Here is a 22,547-nt window from a genome sequence, read left to right as displayed (position 1 = left end):
TATTAATCTTGCCTTGTCAATTTGTTTCTTTACCTCCTTAGGTGGGTATTGTAGTTTGAGAAATGCCTGTTATAAATCCAAGAGTTTTGAGTCTCTATATTGTAGATCTGAACAGATGTGATTAAATTTGAGGACTTGGCTGTAAACAATAGATTTGGCAGTGTATTCTGAATAAAAACTGGAGGCATGTAAGTATGTGTAGCAATCAATTGGTTTTCAATAGAACTTAGTTGTTAGATTTTGGCTGCTGTCTTTTCTTACTCAGAAGCTTATTGCACACATTCCCCCCCCCCCCATTATGGGAACGGGAAGGGGATGCTCGGTTATGCATGCAACCGAGAAAAAACAGATTTTACTGCACACCAAATCATCCTCAAAATGGCCCTGTTCTGTCCCCCAGCGCCAAGCTGTCTCCATTCAGTGCTGATGCGCATCAAATTTTAAAGTCTTCTGGCTGAGCAACATGACGTGCCTCAGTACTGAATGGGGATGGCTTTGCACCAGGGGACGGAACGACACCATTTTGAGGATGATTTGCTGTGCGGTAAAATCCATTTTTTCTCGGTCATGCACAGCCCCAAGCATCCCTTCCCATTCGCATAATGGGGAAAATTATGTGTGTGATAAGCTTTCTAGTCTAGCCCTGTAAACCAGGTTTCACTGAAGTAGGTTGAAAAATCCAAAAATGGTAGTAGACATACACAGTATTTGCTGATTGAAATATAACTGCTGTGAAATTTATCAGAATCATATAGCCACCACAAGGATAGGCAAAAGCTATCTAGCAGAAACCTCTCTTCAGAAAATCATGTAAAAGAATGGGACTTATCCAAGAGATGTTGTTAATGCAGTTCTTGTTCTTATTAGCTTCACTGGACTTGCTGTTCTCTCAAGCCTGAAATTCGCTAAATGTGTACTCACACAATGAAAAATCTAAGCTCTTCATATCATATCCATTAGCTTCCACTTCTGTTTTCACAGAGATGATCTAATAGATAATGCAAAATCATTTGGGAAATTAATTTTTATTCTTTTCTTATACGTAACATAATTATTAAAGAGAGCTACACAACCAATGGCTCATCAAACCAAACATAGCTTACTAGCCATGCTTCATAATCAATTAGTGATTCAATAACCCTTCTACATTTGTGGCCCTTCTGGGACTGCAAAAACATAGGACAGAGGAATGTTCTAATCATAAGGATAGGAGAAGAGTTCATTTTCCTTCCTTGTGTGATATTCTCTTATAATACTCTGGCACACCCTTCAACTGTCCCAATTTGGCAGGAACTGTCCCAAATAATAATCTATGATCCCCTTTTTTTAGCTGTGTTGTAAATACCCTAGTTTCTCTACTCCTACTTACTCCCTTTATCCTCAGATTCCTTCAGTTGTTGCAAATGAAGGTTAAAGTGCAAAAGTAAAAACGAAAGCCAAAGCAAATGCATGGATGGTAGAAGTAGGACTACTTGATACAAATCTGTCGGAAGCAGTTGTACCAGCAAAGGTCAAGTGAAGGCTGAGGTACTTTATGCTACTGAACAAGACCCTTCTCTTCCTGATTATCAACTTGGATGGAATAAGTATCTCAAGTAATTCTCCACCTTCTGAGTAATACTCCTCCAATATCAGACATATCACACAAGTCCGTCCTCATCATAACCATGCAAATTAGTGAAAATACTAATACAGTGGTACCCCGGGATACGAATTGATCGCGTTACGAAATTTCCGGGGTACGAAAAAGTTAGCTTGGAAAAAACTGTTCCGGGTAACGAAAGATTTTTCGGGTTACGAATTTTTTTCGGTGTGTTTCGGCGCTTTTTGGCACGAAATTTAAAAGCCGCGGCTTTCCAGCGCTAGCGGAAAGCCTTTTTTCGGGTTGCGAAATCTTTCGGGTTACGAACGGCGCCGCGGAACGAATTAAATTCGTAACCCGGGGTACCACTGTATATTGGTTTGTGAACAGACATTTCCTCACATCTTCAAAAATGTGTGACTGGGACTGCTACTGCCATCATTGCACTCTCTTCCACTGCGCTATTCCCCCTTAATCCTGCCCTACCCAGCATGCTTTTCATTTCATATTATTTCATTTACTTTTTTAAAACACAGTTCTGGTAATTTAATTAAGTTTTTTAACAAATATAAGAATTTTTTAAAAAGTAAATCAGACTGCTTGGGAATAGTTTAGGGGGGAAGAGGGAGAAAAGGAGAGTGTGACACCACTGGCTGCCAATATTGCAACTACTGCGGCAGCTCAGGGATTGCCATTGATGGGAGGTATCAACAGGTTTCCCCTATCAATGAAAAAGGACACCCTAACCACACTTGGCATTCACAGCAGCTATGGGTTGGAGGCAACATTGTGTGATAAGTATCTCCAAAGGAACTATTTTGCAACTATAATTATGGTTTAAAAGCCATGCATACTAATCTCCTTTGTTTCTGGGAGACAAAGAGTGATCCACAGAGTAACATAATGGTCTGTTCAGGCTCCCAGGTGAAATGTCTAAATGATCAGAAAATAAGGCTTCATAACAGACTCTTCCAATGTGTTGGACTTTCTGTAGGATTATTCTTTAGATGACATTCCCACAGGGTCCAGATCAGATTGTGTCTTGACAGTATCATAGTTAAAATGGCTTCTACTATTACTATGATGTTTATATCAAATTCTGAATTAAGCAACTTTATTGGAGTATCCCTCTTATTTTTTCATCACTGATGTGCTGTGGATTTCAAGACTTACTCTGACTTCAGTTTTGGGATTGTGGGGGAGCAGAAAGGAATTGAGTCTACTATTGTTTAAAGCTTTAGACTATGTATGAGATTAACTGATGCCATTCTAAGAGGAATCAGTACAATCTATTTCATGTATTCATAAAGAATACCTTAGGATACTTTCCATAGGATTATCAAGTTTGACAAATGACAGATATTATCACTGTACAGACCTACAGCATGGATGCTCTTTTTAAAAAAACATTCTCTGTTTCCAGATAAGTCAAAACCAATTCATCCAATTAGCCCTTTATCGCACAGTCATGTCAATGTCTGTTTTCACATCTCTACTGTGTTGACTACAGCAGTATTGAAATTAAGTCTAATTAAGTAGACTTATGGATTCACACTAATGGTTATGTATAAGAACATGTTCCCCACAGCTATTTGTTCAAGGCACTCTTCATATCATTTAACTTACTAATTATGCATATTAGAGCTTGTCTGCTGATGCATTTGCATATTTTTTAAAAAATTAACTACATGTGACGTACAGGATTTCCAATATTAATTTGAGATCTGAAGATATTTGTTTTGTGTACTTTGCCTGAATTGGCACTTTGACTTGAAATTTAACTTTAACATAGTATGATTAGATGACCTTGGGAAGCAGATAATTTGGGCAGATTTGTACAAAAATATTTTTCTTATACATTAAATGTGTTATCAAATGATCATGTTGTAAATCTCTTAGAAAGTTATTTTAGTGAAAAGGGGACAAATATGTTTTTGAAAGACTGTCTGAGGTGAAAGACAAAATTGTGGCCACCAACATGCTGAAACCCAGGGTCAGATTAAGTATTAAAGGAAGGTGTATTCCCTCCAGTTAACAATTTTCCTATCCTATAATTGGATTTTCTCACAGAAATATTGTTAGCTATCAGACTTGCAAATTAAACCTGTATTTTACTTCCAGTGGCCAATCCACCACTTCAGTGAGTACATCTGCAAAATAAATTGGAGAAGTATTGTCTGATTTGATCATTGTTCAGAACTGCACCTCTGAAAACTACAGATTTGCTTGGGCCGCACAAAATAGGTTGTATGGAATAAATCGCTCTATCCTCCAACAGAGGAGAATGACCAGGAGGCTGCAATTGTTGCATCTACCTGTCATCTCTTGTCTATCGCAATCTTTCCAGGGTGCAAAAAAGAGCCACTTTGGCAGTTCCTTTTCGTGCCCTAGAAAGGACAGATCAAGGCCGTAGCATGTGATTGACGCAGCCCCGATTTGGCACAGATGGAGGTGGCTGTAGGCCGCCCCTTAGGGGTGGTCCGCACAGCCTCTTAGTCAGCCAGCCTGCTCGCTTCCCTGCTCAATTCCCAATGTACTGCCTTTGGGTACAATACTTTAAGCTGTCTTCACTCTTATTCTCTTACTGGCTCTTTTTTGGGTGAGGTTCATCAGATGTAAAACTTGGAAATACTCTAAAGGCTTTATGAAGGTATCTCCAATACTAGGGAGACACTGCTAGGACAGAGGCAGCATGAGTTGACAAGACTGTTCACTCAGTGTATGTACTTTTTAAAACTATATTGGAAGGGAAGCAAAACTAAGTGCCTAACAGAAATTCCCATGGAGCTACTTGTCGGTAATTAGAGACATTTAATCCCCTCCAGAAGGCCTATCACATTTAAATATCATTCTTGTTATTGTTGTCATCATCATCATCTAAGCCCCACCTCTTCCCCAAATCTGGGGCTGCTGCCATAACTGCAAAATTAATACAGTTTGACACCGCTTTAACTGTCAAGGTTCAATGCTACGGAATCATAGGATGTGCAGTTTGCTGCGGTACCAGAATCAGAGTATTTTGGCAAGGAAGGATAAATGTCTCACAAAACTACAAATTCCAGAATTGCATATGCCATGGCAGTTAAAGCGATGTCAATCTGTGTTAATTCTTCAGTGCAGATGCAGCCTGGGATTCAAGGTGCCTTAAAAATTATGATGAATACAATAGAGAATACAAAGGATCAACATTAAAATAAAATTAAACTGTCAACATTAGTAAAACAATTTAAAGTAGATACTAAAAAGATTTAAAAGATTTAAAATATTACAGTTTAAACAGTTTAGCAACATCCTAAAAGCCCTTCCTTTAAAAGTCTTCAGTTCTAAGTTTGTTGGAATAAAGGGTATTTGCCTGCTGATGGAAGGAAAGCAAGGAAGGGTCTATTTTAGCCTCACTTGAAAGGGAGTTTCAGATCAGCCACCAAGAAGACCATGTCCCATGTCTCCACCAGCTGTACCTAAAGGTAATGAGATGGAAAGAAGGGCCTCTTCTGAGAATCTCATGACCCAGGCAGTCTTACACAAGGAGATATGGTCTGCTAGACTTTAGACTCATCTGTTTTTTTTTTTAAAAAAACCAAAAATGTTGTATAGCTACTTTGGTTTCGAAGTCAGTGGGAGCACCAAAGATTCATATTTTCAAATCTTGATTCAGATTTGAGATCTCCATTACATTCATTCAGATCTGATCTGCACCAACTTGAGGGAAAACCCAAATTGCTAAATTGAACTCTCAGTTTAATCGGAAAATCATGCAGAGCACCATTGAATATGAAGCTGGATGGATGTTGTGACTGGAATATCAGCTCTGCCTTCTCTTGTCTGTCTGTTTGCTGGGCAAAAAAGTGGCTTGGTGTATGCTGTTTCTGTACTGTCAGGAAAAAAAAGCATATATGTGAAGTGGGTGTCAGTTACAAACATTCTGCTCACTGTGCTGCAGAGATCTGCACTGGGAAGAGAGATGTGGCATCTTTGTTATTTCCTTCTTGTGCAGTGACTCAGTTATGGAGATGTTGTAGTGTTACTCAGCCTTCTTTCCTCACTGATTGATTTCTGTGCATGTTAATATGCTGTCATCACTGGCTTACAGTGATGTGCATGGTGGTAGCATTGTCTGAAAAGGTATGAACATCTGTTTTGCTATGTTATCCATAGAAGCTGCAAGTGTCATTTTGCTTTCTGTTTTACTGCTGGAAGTGCATAGGACTACTACTACATAAGACCAGTATTTTACCGGAGTTAGCAATCTCCAGCCAGTGCATTGGGATGCTATGATTTCATTATGAGACTCATCACTCCACACAGTTAACTCCACACAGCAGGCTAAATTTTAAAAGCCATCCAAAAGTTCAAGTGTCACTTAGCATTCCACTTAGACATCTGAAACGCACTTGCATCCCCTGGAACCATTAGCAAGAAACTTTATTTTAAAGCTAGTAAAATCAACAAGTTTCTAATCTCTAAGTATTTCACAGCAAACAGAAATATCAGAATTGAATTCTTGTACTTTAAGAAGGATTACCAGTTCATGCATCCTGCCCTGAAATTACCATACTCAAAAAGAATACACTGTCAACAGTATCCAAATTAAGGAATGGAAGATGCCTCTTCTACAGTGTTTTATATATCTAGCTGGGAAACATTGGCAAATAGGTGTGTGTGTGTGTGTGTGTGAGAGAGAGAGAGAGAGAGAGAGAGAGAGAGAGTATCCCCAGTATGGCATTGAAAGACAAACTGTCTGAACTTCAAAGCTTTTTATTCTGTACCTTATTAAATTAACAGAGATTACTCACTGCATTTCCTGAGTTTCAGAGGCACTTAAATAATGATACTAAATGTCTGCTCAAGCCCTTGAACCCAGTCAGCTTCACTGACAGTTATGCTTAACTACAGCTACTTACAAAGCTAATAAGGATAGACCTGGTATCAGTAACACTGTTTCCTCACTGCTTAACCTCCAATTATGCATTCCAAATATTTCTCAAAGTAAAAGGGGGGAAAACATCATGAAAGCTAAAAGCTCTTCTCCTAACCAATCTAAGGAGTGTAGTTAAGCTTAAGAGACTACTACAGACTAAAACAAACACATAGAGGCCCGGTACAAATGGGCACTTTGTGGTGTCCTCAGCGTGAACTAGGGCTAGATGAGGCTGGGCATTTACATGCCCAGCAGCCCTAGTCCACAAGGACGCTGCCATCATGGCTCACTGCTGTCCACACGGGCGGCACCATGATGGCGCAAGCGTCGCACAGCACCCAAACAGTGCTGGCAGGAAGTGATATGATCGGGGCACATGCACGCCAATCACGCCTCTTCCAGGAAGCTGCTTTTGGCAGCTTCTTTTTGCTCCCAGGAGGGAGCACATTGTTGCCACACCTTTTGGTTGCTGTGGCAATGATGCGGGGCAAAGAGGGGTGGCACGGAGCTGCCCATCTGTTGCACCCCAAAGTTTCTTACCCTCTGACATGAAGAAGACTGAAGTTTGGAATAGCAGAAGCAGGTCTCAAAGAGAGTCAGGGAAGCGGCAGGTCCAAGGAAAGACTGTCTGTGTGTATTTAACCTCTTCCTAACTTGGGGCTGTCTCCTGAGAGTGAAGGAAACACCCCTGAGTGGGGTAAAGCATGGCCTCAATGTTATTCTAAAGAAACAAAAACATGTGTTTGCAAAGGGCAGAGGTGAACTTCCCTTCAGGTACTGATAATGACTCTTAAGTGGTCTGGGCAGCAGAATTGTACACAAATCAAAAAGCCAATATAATGTAGGTTGAGAGGTTGCTCAGCCTCTCTGAAAGCTGCAGAACACCTCACAGTGCAGGGTGTACCACTATTAGTCAGTTTGGCAGGCGTCCATTCACCAGAAGTAGACAAGACATTTAAGCACTGATTGCTTTCATTAATGCAACCATTTCATTGTCAGCAGAAGGGGGACGTTTGGAGTATAACTTCCAGTTTGCACTTTTAGAATAAGGCTTGGTTGTTTTTTTCAAGATAGACAAAGATCCAAGCCACCAGAAGCCCTCCAGTATGCCTTCTTAACAATTTGTGAAAACTCTGGCAATATGCATCAAAGGCTAATATTCATATTTATTGAGCATAACTCATTACAAGAGATTGAAGTCATTTCAGTTTTACAGTCAATCTCCTCTGGAATGTCTTCATTTTGCATTTGTACTATATGACCATTCACATAAGAATGCTGATAGGCTTGGTCTTGTATTCTGAATGCATAGATAGATATATAGATAGGTATATTTCTCAGTTTTTGGACATACATTTGTGAATGATGGCAGTAGCTTCCAGATGAAAGGCAAGAATCATCTATGTTCCATTGCCTCCTTGGGCATTCCTCCTTCAAAAAAAGAAAGAAAGGAAAAAGAAGACATTTTATCAGTATCCTCAAAATGAATATTGGCCATCCCCACATTGTTAAATTCTAGCATCAAGTACCTCCATTCCTACAAGTACTTCCTTATTACATTTATTGATACACGTATCACCTCTCTCTGTCCAAGCTTTCACTAGGCCTACAATTCAGAAGTCCATCCATTCTCACTTATTTTGTGTACCTAAAGGATCACATTTGAATGGATACCATGAAAAGAGGCAGGAGGCAAATAAAGGAGACAAAGAGAGAGAGAATTTGGAGAATATAGCGACACTTTGAGGCAACCCTAGCACATCATCAAGATGTGCCACGAGACCCATCTGTACCCGGCCATATTCTCCAACTGCCCTGATTTGATGGGGACAGCCCCAGTTAATTCTCTATCTTTCCACTTTTTCAGATGCTTTTAAAATGTCCTACTTTTTCTCTCCTCTTCCCACTCTCCCCCTTCATCCTTGGCTTACTCCAGTTGTGGCAAACTAAGTTCAAAAGAATAGGGTAGACTCAATTAAATCACAGGGGGCAGAGGATAGGAGGAGGGCAGAATTCTGACCCACCCTGTCGATCCATGCAAAAGCAAACTGCTACAACATCTCTTTTGCCATTTTGATGTTATTTAGCCACACATGTCCCAATTTTCAACTATGAAGTGTTGGAGGGTATGGAATCTGATAGGCAAGGCTATTGGTAAATGTAGCACAATCAAGAACAGAACTGGAACACACAGAGTATGCCCTTCTCTCTGTGTGTGTCTCTGTGTTGTGCACCTTCAGGTCATTTCCCAATTATGGCAACCCTAAGGTGAACCTATCATGGGGTTTTCATGACAATATTTGCTCAGAGAAGGTTTGCCATTGCCTTCCTCTGAGGCTGAGAGAGTGTGACTTGCCCAGGGTCACCCAATGGGTTTCATGTCTGAGCTGGGAATCAAACCCTGGTCTCCAGAGTATGACTCCAACACTCAAACCACTACACCATGCATGGCTGTTCCATGCTACCACATAATTACAAAGAATCTTCATTATTAGAGGAAGAGCATGGAGACAGTTTCCCTATAAGAATTTGACTTTCAGGTAGGATTCAGTCTTTTTACCATTTTTGTGTTGAAGGGGGATTAAAACCTTGCCCTGAAGCTATTTCTGGGAGGGAAACACATAATTCTTTCCAGCTCTTCAGTCTGGCAACAAGTCCAACAGAAAACTGCTCTATTCATAAAGTGCTGCATTTCTTGAGTGCTTTGCTTTGCCCCAGTATTATACTTAAATCATCACACAGCAAGATTGTTTTGAGAACAGATTGTGAAAGAGCTCAATCCCTTTTCAGCACCTACCATGAAATATCTAGATTTATGAAATTACTCAACACCCAGCAGTTCTGAAAATCAGGCCTGTATATGGATGGTTCATTGGAAAGGCAAACTGTTCAGGGAATCTGTTCTGGAGTGCCCAATAAATACACAGCCCTCTAAACTATCTGAAGGGGAAGCAAAATTAAAATGAACTGAAAGAAAGGAACAGATGCGCACAGAGATGAAATTAGCTGGTGTTAAAAATTAAGTAAAGAAAAGTAGGGGGAAGAAAATAAAAGACTGTGTGATCCAAACGTGAGGAAAGAAGCAATTGTGAACCAAATCACCAGTAATGTCAGTCTCTCAAAGTACACACCTGTTCTCTCCACCCACCCCTGCTGAGTACATGAAAAACCAATTTCAAAAGACTGTAGTGAATGTGAAAATTACAGACCCATCCATCACCATTATTCCTGCTATAGAAACAACTGCTGAAAAGGGAACAGAATAAATGCAATAAACCTTTTTTTATGATATGAAAAGACACATTTCCTATAGACTTGGGCTATGTGCTGAATCATCTTGGGCAACAATAAGATGGAACTGGCAAGTAATGTTTTAATGTCAAGAGGCCTGCATTTAAGGAGTATTGCCTTTTATGTTCCATAAGGATCTGTCCTAAATGAATATTGAACAATAAATTTGCTAAATATGTTGCGGTGAAGATCTGCCACACATACACAGTATACATGTAGTAGTAAACAAAGAAGCAAAAAAAACCCCACCCTCCCTCCATTTTAAGTTGGTGTTCCCTGTCTTTACAAGAGTTCTATGGATATCAGGGCGGGTTACAGACTGCCTGTTTGGGGCGGGCTGCACCCGCCCCTTTCCCCAGGGTATCGGGGCCTCAGTGGTTAGACCGGCAGCCGCTGAGGCCCCGATCCACCGCTTTCCAGGCTGTGGGGAAGTGACAAAAGGCTGCTTCCCCGCAGCCTGTAAAGGGGTGTCCTTGGGGCTTCAAGCCCCAAGGACACCCCGCGGCGGTGGGGAGGAGGAGAAAGGGGCCGCTTGGCCCCTTTCTCCTTTGGTCCACTGGATACAGCCGTGTGAAGGCTGCGCCCAGCAGACCAAACCAGGAAGGAGCTCCGAAATGGAGCTCCTTCCTGCTCCGCGCTAAGGGCGCACTAAGCGCCCTGGCGCGGAGCGAGGATGTCACGTCCGCACCGCCCCGTATAGAGGCGGCGCGGTCATGACGTCCTCATGGCGGCAGCCGTGTGGAACGGCCGCCGCCATTTTGTGCGCACAGAGCACGCACTAGGGTTAGGGGGTGCAGAAGCACCGCCCCTTTCTAACCCTAGTACGCGCTCCGCGCGTACTTTCCTGCCCGTTTGTAACAGGCCCATGATTGCTAAAAAAAACAACACATGCAAATAAATGAGTCACAGAGCAAATCAAGCCTGAACCCTCCTTAAAAGCCAAAATGACCATACTGAAACTATCATACTTTGGTCATATCATGGCAAAAGGTGACTTACTAGAAGATAATAATGCTTGGTAAGGTAGAAGAAAAGATTATATTGCTTGGTAAAGTGAAGGGGAATAGGAGAAGAGGAAGACCACATTCCAGGTTGATAGACTCAATCAAAGAAGCTAAGGCCCCAGGTCAACAAGACCTGCGCAGGACTGTTGATAACAGGATGACTTGGAGGTTTCTCATTCATTGGGTCACCATGGATCAACTCCATGACAGATAATAACAAAAATCCTTAGAACAAGACATTGAATTGAATCTACACCAGCCACAAGTGGACTCCTGCTCCTGAGATGCTACTACTGGCCAAGGTAACTATTTTCCATTCCTCTTTTCCTCTGCAACCTGTATCAACTACTTTTTATGCCTGGGGAACTCTCCCAGACAATGTGGCAAAGAGATGTGGAGCTACAGACCAAAAAATGCCAGCTCCCCTTTCTCTCTTGGGTGCTTCCTGTTGGTTCCTGCGAGCAGAAATCCTGTTGTATAACATTGTTTGAAATACAGAACAAGGATAAAAGCTAACCTTGGTTGACCAATATATTAGCACAGAAAATTAGCAACAGAAAATATTTAAGTTGGAACTCAGCAATAAAATAGAAGTAAAACATGAAATTGCATCTGAGTCTAAAAGCTACAGATAACAATGTACTTCACTTTCCCAACTTTATATTGCATGTGTTTTTAACTGTTTTTCTAGAGGTCCTGATGCTCCTGAAAAACGTCCAATCATTGACTGACCACCAAGAAACACAGCACAAGAATCTCCAAGTATTGCTTCACCACCTTCTTTTGTGATTAGTAAAGCAGCGATATGAGGAAGTGCTGTTATGTATTCTGGGGTGCATATCAGTTCAGTGATACTGAGATTTTGCCCTAAATAGTATTTCAAATCTTCTGTAACAGGGGTGGGAATTGGGAGTCCTTGTTGTTGAAATGTAACTTTCAGCATTCCTCCCAAATGGTTATACTGGTTATACTGCTGAAACTGCAGTTCAACAATATCTGGAGGGCCTCACAATTCCCACCCTTGATCTAAGGCCTCCTAGGCTCGAGTGTGCAGGATTTCCTGTGTTCTGCATAGTTTATCATGCTTTTACTAGCAGAGGCCTACATCCAATTTAAGTAAATCCATAGAACCAAAGAAATTTGCATAAGTTACTGCAATGTACCTCACACCAGGAAAATTAAACAGCAGTAGTGGTGTTGGAGGAATTTACTTAGAAAACTATAAATAAAACATGGGAAAGACATTAATAGGGAAACACAGGTCTGGGCCATGGGTAACTGTCCACCCTGCCATACATTATGCAACCTGATAGATGCCTATTCAACCTCTGTTTAAAGACCTCTGTAGATGGAGAATCCACCACTCTTTGAGGAAAGATTTTTGTTTAATTTTCAAACAGCCCTTACAATAAAGTTCTTTCTAATGTTTAGGTGGAATCTCTTTTCTTGTAATTTGAAGCCATATATTCATGATCTTGTCTCTGGAGCAGCAGAAAACAAGCTTGCCTCATCTTCTACAAGACATCCCTTCAGATATTTAAAGATAGCTATCATGTCACCTCCCAATCTTCTCTTCTCCACGTTAAACATATCCAGCTCTCTCAGTCATTGCTCATAAGGCTTGGTTTCCAAGTTCTTTGATTATCTTGTTTGCCCTTCACTGGACACATTCCAGTTTGTCAATATCGTTCTTCAACTCTAGTGCCTCAAAATGGACAGAATAGAGTGTCAAGTTCTATTTCCCTTGATCTGGACACTATATTCCGGTTAATCCAGGATGATACCTTCTCATTTGCCACTCCTAGGCTCTGGAACGACCTGCTGGACGAGATCCGTCATATTGCCACTTTGGAAGCCTTTAAAAAGGGACGGATCTCTTCTGGCAGGCCTTTCCAGATTAGCCTTGCTAGACTAGCTCCCCTTACTGATATCATCGGCCCCATCCCGCCCAAATCGACCCACAATTTTAGTGAACTCGCATTGGAATGTTTTACTCTTTCTTGTTGTTTACTCTTTTTAAGGTCTTGATTAATGTCTTTTTTTTTAATGCTTGGGGGACGGGTGGGATATGGGATTGTTCTTTTTAACTGTCATTTTTAACTGTACGATGTTTTATTCTTATAGTGTTGTAATCCGCTTTGATTCCTCTGCAAAAAAGCAGAATATAAATAAATTATATTAGTAGTAGTAGTAGTAGTAGTAGTAGTAGTATACATAATGACAGAAAAATAATGCAACAATTACTATGGTTTCATTTGCATGATAAGCAACCTATACTAACAATATTTGGGAAACTGAAATATACCAAACCTTATAAGGGTGCTGCCATATTACATAGTAGAAAGCAAAGAATTGTGCAGGCCAGCATTTTCATTTAAATTATTTCTTTACACAGTGAGACTGGCTAAACCTGATGTTGTGTCCAATCAGACTTCACCTTTTGGTATTTAAAGTCATGTCATGTAGGGTGTGTGAGTGACTGTGACAGAGTCACTGGGGAGACTTGGTTTCCTTACAGCCAATTCCCATTTGGGCTGAATGTGAGAGAGTCTGCTGGGGAAGGAATAGCTATAAAAGGGAAAAGTGAGTGACGGTGAAGTCAGACTGGTAAAGTTAAGTTCAGTGCAGTCCAGTGGAGTTCTGTTCAGAGAAGTTTCATGTCTTTGGCCCCATGGTCTGCTGCTGTCAATTCTTTTGTGTTTTATGATGTCTCATAGGCTTGCCTGCAAGCTGAGTGGGCATGACTAGTAGGACAAGAATTGTGTGAGCAACATACATATTAGGCCATGTTGAAGATCTACATTTGAGACCCAGATTCTTCTACCTGAGGTGAGGCAGTTGGCTACTAGAGTGTCTTTGCCAGTGATAGTGCCCTAGTTATGTGTGTTTTCCTGCGAGAGTCAACTGCTGACAATCTTTTCCTTTATAGCAGGTCAGGACTTCTTCCCCCCTCCAGCCTTGTAACTCCTTATAACTAAAATTATATGCTTTTTGTGCTTTTATATTTTTGTCACACCATTTTTCCCATCTGCTGGTTTTATATTGATTTTATGCTAGCATTGCACTGGTTCTTATGCTGATCTTCTGCCAAATCTGTACAGTCTTTTGTTGGTCTGACATTGATTGCATTGGTATTGTACTATTTTTTTTTAAAAAGTATATCCTGCTGTTATTAGATTTTTAAATTGTATTTTTCTGGTTTTACAACATTTTCTAAACCCGTCAGAGGTCTGGGTTGATCCGTGGAATAAAACTGTCACAACTAAAATTAAAAATAAATACGGTAGTCCAGACTTACTGAAGATAATTTGCTCATGATAAGTGAGGCTCAACAGGGGTAAGTCCTTTTTACTTCTGTTTTTGTACTTTTTACTTCTGTTTTGAAGCCAGGACGCAAGTTTCCTGTGACAAAAATGCACAAAAATGTGATCTGTGCATAAAGCTTTAGGGCCACAAAAGCCACAGAATTAATTGCCCTGCCACATGATATCGAGAACTGCTGCAGGTATAAAACATTCAAATTTAAATCAAGCTAGTGAGACAGACAATATCTTTTTCTCTACAAACACTGTTAATATTTTACCAACTAATTTGTGCCTTGCAGGGTATGCCTTCAGTCTTGTCAGTTTGGGGAACATGTTCTGAATCTACAGCCGATAATTCTTTTTATGGAGGGAAGGAGTAGGATAGCATTAAATATGTGCAGGTAAAGACTAAAATTAATCTGAAATTAATCATGTAAAGCAATGCAGTTCTGCTAGAGAATGTCTGTGATTTCCTGCCCCTAACCAAATTCTCATTTTAAAAAATAGACAAGCAGCTTGTGAAAAACAAGCCGGCATTAAACATTCAGGAAATGTTTGCCAAATCTGCTGGAGACAGTGTAGACAGCGAAAGGCTGTCAGTGAGGAATATTGTCATAACAGTAAGAATAATGTGTTATCTGGTGCCTAGCACTGAACACTGTGTAAACAATTAATCACGGACAAAAACTACTGAAAATCAATAGGTCTGGGGTTGCATTTACAGCCTTCCACTGATCAAGAATTTTCTGTTGCTTACAGCTTATGATGAATAAATCTTGTTAACCTTTCTTGACACAGTATGTCATTCTCTCAGATAATATGCATCTCACATTGGCATCTGTAGGAGCTGTATTCATGCTACTGGAAAATGTGAATACCTCTTGAAAGAGAGCAAGTGGCAGAAGCATGGAAGAGCTAGAGAATGTGTGGTGAACTATCAAAGGAGATGTCTGTTATGCATCCAGGCAAAACTACTGTTCTGACTTCAGTAGCTTTAGTGGGAAAATGCACTTATTTAATGCTAATAGTGTAATCCAATGCCAAATACAACCAATATGGTCCTCAGTATGTTCAGTTTGCAAAAAAGCAGACCAGTAAATAGAGTAAAGACACCTCCACAATATATTGAGGTCCAGAGAACCTGCAAAAACAAAACAAATAACCTCCCAATATTGTCTGGACTAGTTTAGGGAAGCAGGTATCAAAGGCCCGAATACCTTTTCTTGTTCCCAACATGGGTTTCATCTATGTGTTGACTCTTTGTTAAGCAACTGATTCAATTATCTATAGTTGGGATTCACAGTTAACCAACAGGATTGAAAATACTGTACTGGGATAGACTTTTAAAATTATCGTCCTAAATAAAATTGATAAAAATATAGGAATGGATAAATGGTTATTAAAATGCATGAGATGATGGAACTGGATTTACTGTCAACCAAACTGAAAGCTGAAAATATGATGAAATGGAAGGAAGATTGGGGAAAAGTAATGACATTTTTGGAATTAAAATGGGGGAAGTGGCAAACATTTGTACAAACTTAGTTTAATGAGAAAATGGATTAATTATATTGAATCTACTGATCATTGTTAAGATAATAGCTAATGGTATAATGCTGTAACAACTTACCAGGTAATCACATTTATTGAACTTTAAGAAGATAAGAAAGAAGTGGGGAAAGAAGTACATAGTCTTGGTAAGACATATTAATATAAAGTGATAATCCTTTTACTAATACTTGGAGCTTTTTTTATATCTTACACTTTATTTCTACTTATAAGCATGAGGGTTGGGAGTAAATAATTCTTCAGAAAAATTAGTGTCACAAAGATTAAATATTGTAATAGAGAAATATATTAATTGGAGTAATTGATAGGGACAGGAAGGGACATAAGGAACAAATTATGAAAATAATAAAGTATATATATATAGCCAAAAGGGGGAGGATTACATGTAAAACTTGTTTTTGTTATTTGTGTTACCATTTGTAGAGAGCTTCATAAGCTTGATTAAAAAATTATAGTCCTAAATGATAACATAACCAACAGAATGATAAGAAATGCACACACAAAAGTTGTTTGCATTAATAAATCTGGATCCCAGCGAGGAGGCATCTAATAAAGGTGATGACAAAGGTACTGACAAAGAAAACCTGTAAGAGGAAATATAGGAATGGTAAGAGAAACCAGGAGAACCTTGAAAAAATAGATAAACCTAATATCTTCTTAAGCTTACTTGAAAATAATATGGACAGTATCTCTTTGGTCTAACTGCTTAAGTACACTCTGTTATGCAAGTGATTTGGGGTTTGACACTTCTACAGTGAGATATCCCGAAGCACACTGCACAAGCTGAACATAGCAATCAAAAATAGTTATGCTAGACGGCTTTCAGTTCCACTAGTATTATAGGAATATAGAGCAAGAAGCATTAATCAGAGGAAGCTAGACATAATAAAACTAGCTAAAGCACAAACCAACCAGCATGCCAAAACACCATCTGAAGAATATCCCCATAGAATTTAAATACTTTTGCACTGTCAAGCCCTAATTGACTGGGAGACAGCAGAACTCTGAACAGAAGCCAGGGACATTGTCTGGTGGACACTATTGCAGCCAAAAAGAAAGAGAAGACTGAAGGCATGGCAGATGAAACTTTTCAAGCAGTTAAGGACAGATAAGGGGGAAAAGTAGAAGAAAACAAAATTGCCTGTATGAACTGGCCCAGACTCGGAGCTCATCAAGGCGAGGCCTGTCTTTCAGTCCCACCACTGTTGCAAGCACAGTTGGGGGGACATGACAGAGGGCCTTATTGGTGGCTGCCCCTAGACTCTGGAACTCCCTTCCCAAGAAGTCCAGACTGGCCCCTCCTTGTCCTTCTGTCAGCAGGCTAAAACTTTTTTACTTAGACAGGCTTTTAAAACAGAAAGCTTGTAAAGAATGGGCTGGGGATGTTGTAATGTTTTAATTTTACTGTTTTTAAGTGCTTCTATCTTTTTAATTGCATTTCATTCTTTTAATGAGTGGTGTGTTTTAATAATGGCCACCCTACATGAGTCCCATCTTGAGGCAAGCCTCCTCCTTTCCCTTGAACCCAGGGTAACCAGATGTCCTCCTTTTCCAGGACATGTCCTGTATTTCACAGGGTGACCAGATGTCCTCACTGCAAAGGAAGGCAAGGCATTTCAAAATGGAGGATTGTGGAGAAAAGATGAATTAGCCTAGCAACAGCAGCAGACAATCATAAGCCAGCTGCTCTCAGCCAATGAGATGCTGGCAGGGAAAGAGTGAAAGTTCCATTGTGACAATTAGGGACTTCAGATAGAGTTCTGTTGAGTCCAGTGCGTGGACATAGTTTTATGAGTTCCAGATGCGAACTGAGGTTTAAGTCCAGTGTGAGGGGCTTACAACCTGATAGATATTCCAAGTTAGGGTTTTGGTTTGAGACCAAGAAGGGTCTGTTACATCCATTGAGTTAGAATCTGAAATTGAGAGACTCGAGAGATAACTGAACTCTGGAAGAGGGTTGTGGTTATTTATTATCCTGTGGGATACAGTAGCCTTGGTGACTGAGTTAGTGATAAGAATTGCCCAAAGAGGGACAGGGAAGTCCTGGGGTGGTTAAAGAGTATTGTATTTTCTGGCGTATAAGACTACTTTTTAACCCAGGAAAATCTTCTCAAAAGTTGGGGGTCGTCTTATACGCCGGGTGTCATCTTATAGGATAGGTGCTGAAACTTCTGAGCTGGACTGGAGAATCTGTGGTCGCCGCATATGGTGGGGGGAGCTCAAAAATGGCCGCGGCCACATCCCCACCGTATGCGACGATCATATGAAAGCAGCTACCGCTCTGATAGTCTTGGAGACAGGGAGGGCTGGGCAGGCAGGGAGAGCTGACCAATCCAAGCAGCCGTTGTATACAACAAGGTTTCCTGCTAAGTACCTGCATGTCATTTGAATTAAAATTACCACATTGAAATCAAATCTGATGTTGTTTTTTAATTTTTATTTGGTGTGCTTTGGAAGAGGGATAGTCTTATATAGTGAGTATATCCCAAATTCTATATTTTAACTGGAAAAGTTGGGGGGTCGTCTTATATGCCCAGTCATCTTATATGCCGGAAAATATGGTATATATACAGTATATAAAAGAAGGATATCAGTAACAAAGAAAACATATGATTAGAAACAGTTGGTTTCTAAGAAATCTAAGCCACTACTAAGTCTAAGAATAAAAATAACAATTGTAAGCCACTATGAGAGCCTTCAGGGCTGACGGGCGGGGTATAAATACCATAATAAATAAATAAAAGAGTGCAAATGTAACTAAGGCACTTTACAGACCGCCCCAAAAGGGCGGTCTGCCGACGCCGCTGGTTGCTGAGTCTGGGAACCACAGCGGACAAACCATGAGATTCCTGGACGCAACAAAAAAGAAGCTACAAAATACAGCTTCTTCTTGCAGCACGGCAATGGCGCCGCAAGTCGCCAATGGCGCACTTGTGGCATCATTTCTGCTGTGCGACGTGCGGACGCTAGGCATCCGCGACGTCAAAATGGCAGCACCCGTGTAGAACGGGTGCTGCCATTTTGTACGCGCCAAGCACGTACTAGGGTTATGGGCGTCTGGAAAGGATGCCCCTTTCTAACCGTAGTACGTGCACGGCACGTACTTTTTGCCCATTCGGAATGGGCCTAAGTAACACAAGGAAAAACTATAATAACAACTTAATATCATTGATATTTTGTATAATTCTCTTTTCAAATAAACTTCTGTTATTGTTTCAAGAAACATGTGACTGGAGTTTTAAAACAAAAACACGCTACTATCCTTACACAATATAAGTTGCACCCAAGAGGGTTAATGAAAGGGGGCAGCGGTGGGATAAGAAGGCCCAGGGTACTGTCAGCCTAAAAAAGAACAGGGGTTTGAAAAAGTTTAGAGTGGTCGACATTTAGCCATTCAAGAAAAAGGAAGAACATGTCCAAACAAAAGCTGAACACACTCCTAGAAATGTACATTTATGCTTCTTAGCCATGCTCCAAAAAAGGAAGAACTGTTGAGAATTCCTCCTGGATAGAAGACTGAAATGTAGGGCATGTCTGGTCCCCCTGTATATTTCCACTTTTTGTCCTCTGGATTTTAGTTGGTCATGTTTTTCATTTTTCTAGAATATCCTACAATTTGTCTCGTGTTTGTGGAAGAAAATTATGCATTACTGTCTATTCTCCTCTATGGGTCTGAAACATGGGTCACTTATCGCCAACACCTATGACTCCTTGAACACTTTCATCAGCACTGTTTATGCACAATTCTAAATATACACTGGACTGACTATGTGGCAAATGTTGCTGTCCTTAAGCAAGCAGGGATCACTAGCATTGAGGCCATGATATTGAGGACGCAGCTGTGCTGACCGGACACGTTTCTAGGATGGAGAACCATCGCCTCCCCAAAATAGTATTCTATGGTGAACTCGCCACAGGTCAGCGTAAGAGGGGCGCCCCAAAGAAGAGATACAAGGACTCCCTGAAACAACATCTCAGGCTTGGCCAAATTGATCACCAACAATGGTCCGCCCTGGCCTCGCATCCATGATGCTGCAGCCTTGTTTGAAAGCTCACGCCGAACGAGTCTCGAAGAGAAACAGCAATGTAGAAAGAACCACAACCCAGAAACATCAGCCAAGAAGACTTTCTGCTGTGCTTTCTGTAACCGGTCTTGTTTATCCCAGTTTGGCCTTTTTAGTCATCAACACGCTTGTAGAAAGCACGGGATGAATCCTTCCTGAATCTTCGTTCGTGAAGAAAAGCCAGAGAGAGATACTTTTAACTGGAATTGACTTCTATTGCATATAATTTTATATAGCTCTGTTGTCTACAAAATTGTGCCACATTAAATTTCCATATTGTATCAAAAGCTTAAATACACTGATCTTCCAAAGGGTAACCCAAACCCAGCTACAAGCACTAGGACCAAATTTCAAAACTTTCTGCTCTTGCAGGGATCTCTTGTTTCTTTTTTTAAAATTATTAATTTGTATTAGGTTTTGTAAAAAAAAGAATCTAATTTATAATCAAAATAATAAACAAAGATAATGAAACAAAAGGATGAAAAAGAGAAGAGATACAACTTATACACAGTGAGACTCTGACCCTACAATCCTGACTGTAATGAAAACAAAAAAAAGAGAAATAATATTATTCTATCATTACAGATCCAGCTAATCCTGCTAAAGTTACTAATAAACATAGCTACAGATTCTTATCTTGTTAGATTCTTATTGCTAAAAAAATATATATCATAAATCGGATCCAGACTTTCAAAAAGTCTTCAATTCACTTATCTGTTAGAAGCCTCATTAATTTGGTCATTTGAGCTAACTCAACAGCCTTAACAAACTGTTCTTCCATTGTTAGTGCTTCAGTCCATTTCCCAGTTTGAACAAACAGTATTCTTGCTGCTGCTGTCATTTATCGAAGAAGTGGCTCACGTTTACTATCCACTTCTTTAGCTCCAACGCCCAAGAGAAACATTCCTGGTAACATTACAAAATCTACCTTTAGAAATTTTTGAATTAACATATAAATCCTAGACCAGTAATGCTTTTCCTGCTTACAAATCCACCGCATATCAAAAAGGAGCCCTCTTTATCCTTGTATCCCTAACACTGATATGAAACAAACCACAAGAGACCCCTACTCTTGATGAACCTTCTTACTTCTGAGTAGCCCAGTGTTTCTTGGCCCAGAAATGTTCACTTTGCTGATAGGAATCCTCCTCCTTCTCAGGCTAGGTTATCACTTACAGTAATTTCCTTCCCTTTATGGACAAGACATGTTTCTGAAGTGGCTCCAAGTCTGCTGTTGCTGAGAAGCCTGGTCTATCATCTCCAAGTAGGCATCAATGAGTACTGCTAGAGTTGTGGGAGCTCATGAAGGTTTCAGGCTCAGATTTTTTCTTCCAGTAGTGACATCTCTGGCTCTAACAGATCTATGGTGGAGCAGGGAGGGGATCTCTTTTAATAATAAAAGTGAAACTTAAAAGAAAAACTCTGGACCCTTCCCCATTTTGCTTCCCAGGGCTCTCTCAGGACAGACCTCACAGCAAAGATTCAATATTAGAAAGACAACAACCATCTGTTGCAAAATTCTGAAGGGAAATAATGCTCAGTGCCACTTTTCCATCCATCCATCCCCCTCCCTCTGATCTACATTAAGTAGTAAGGCCAACCCACAACACTTTACAGGTCAATGGGACAAAACTGTAAAACGAAATCCATGTCTACCACCATCTTAATCATTGCTCCACCTTCTCACGTAAGTGAATAGGCAAACTGCTCAGTTACAACATCAGCAACTGAAGTTTATACAGAAGTCAAACTAACTGTAGTTTGAGCTAAAGTGTTCTCTGAAGCAAAAAAGATAAATCTCCAATTAACACTTGGCTAAAACTGTTTCAAAACAAAAAGAGAGGGAGAAAGAAAAAACATTTGTCAGCTTCCGGCAAATTAATTAATCCTGAAGGGAGTGATCTAATGTTCTCACCATTCTTTCTTTGTCTTTCTTCTTTGGCAAAGACCTAGGTCCTTCTTGAATGACAGTGCATTTTAATTGCCAACTACTAATGAGATGCGTTTAGAGTAATGCAGTGACCTTCCTGGCTTGATGAAACTATTCTATAAGACATATTTTCCTTAGAAAGAGTCACTAATAGGTTGTAAAGAGAAAAGTTACTACAAAAATGTTGATTTACTGGATTTAATTTCTGATAGAGAAAATATTTATTTAGCAATTATGAAGATTTTAATAACTTGACTGATAAATTTGACTGCAGAGTAATTCACACATCACTTGATTTTTCTGTACTTGTACTTAATCATTGCACACCTGATGACAGTTAACTAAATGTGTGAACTGACATAATTTCAAACCTTTGTGTTTAAAATAAAATTGAGAAGTTTGATCTGTAGTGCTGGAACAGTAATTTCCAACTCACACATGCAGGCTACCGTTTTTTAAAATATATATATAGTCAGAACTTATTCTTACTATATGTATTATTATTATTATTATTATTATTATTATTATTATTATATACAATAGGAGGAGGAGGAGGAGGATTTATACCCCTCCTTTTTCCTGGGATGTGATCTAGGTTGGCTTTAAAAAGTTTTTTCAAAAGGTGAAGAGGCTGTGCAGATCGCCTCTAAGGGAATGGCATACCCCAGCCCTGATCTGGCCTTTCCAGGGTACAAAAAGGAGCTGCAATAAGCAGCTTCTTTTTGCACCTTGGAAAGGGTGTGATAGCTGTGGCGCCGTGACACTGTAGGCCATGTAGAGTGGCACATGGCATCATGCCACCCTGGGGGCAGAGTCGGAGTGTGTGTCAACTCTGCCCTCAGGCTGGCCTTTATGGCTGGTGTGTAGAGCCCCTAAATTAAAAT

At 40.2% G+C, this 22,547-nt stretch overlaps 1 long non-coding RNA gene across 2 annotated transcripts in view; it reads right to left on the bottom strand.

The window, feature by feature from the left end:
• Positions 1-835: 835 nt before the first annotated feature.
• LOC121924832 overlaps positions 836-22,547 on the bottom strand; it is a 79,719-nt gene continuing 58,007 nt past the window's right edge. Inside the window, exons 3-4 of one of the 2 annotated variants that reach the window (XR_006102733.1) lie at positions 7,855-7,931; positions 836-988 (exon numbers count right to left, since the gene is read on the bottom strand). This is a non-coding gene — a long non-coding RNA (uncharacterized LOC121924832). Of the gene's footprint in view, positions 989-7,732; positions 7,932-22,547 lie in introns of those variants that run through there. The other variant, XR_006102732.1, reaches the window with a different exon arrangement.

Source organism: Sceloporus undulatus, chromosome 3, assembly GCF_019175285.1.
Source record: "Sceloporus undulatus isolate JIND9_A2432 ecotype Alabama chromosome 3, SceUnd_v1.1, whole genome shotgun sequence".
NCBI lineage: Eukaryota > Metazoa > Chordata > Lepidosauria > Squamata > Phrynosomatidae > Sceloporus > Sceloporus undulatus.
Note: the sequence above shows the minus strand (reverse complement) of the source record. Positions and strands in the feature narration are given on the sequence as shown.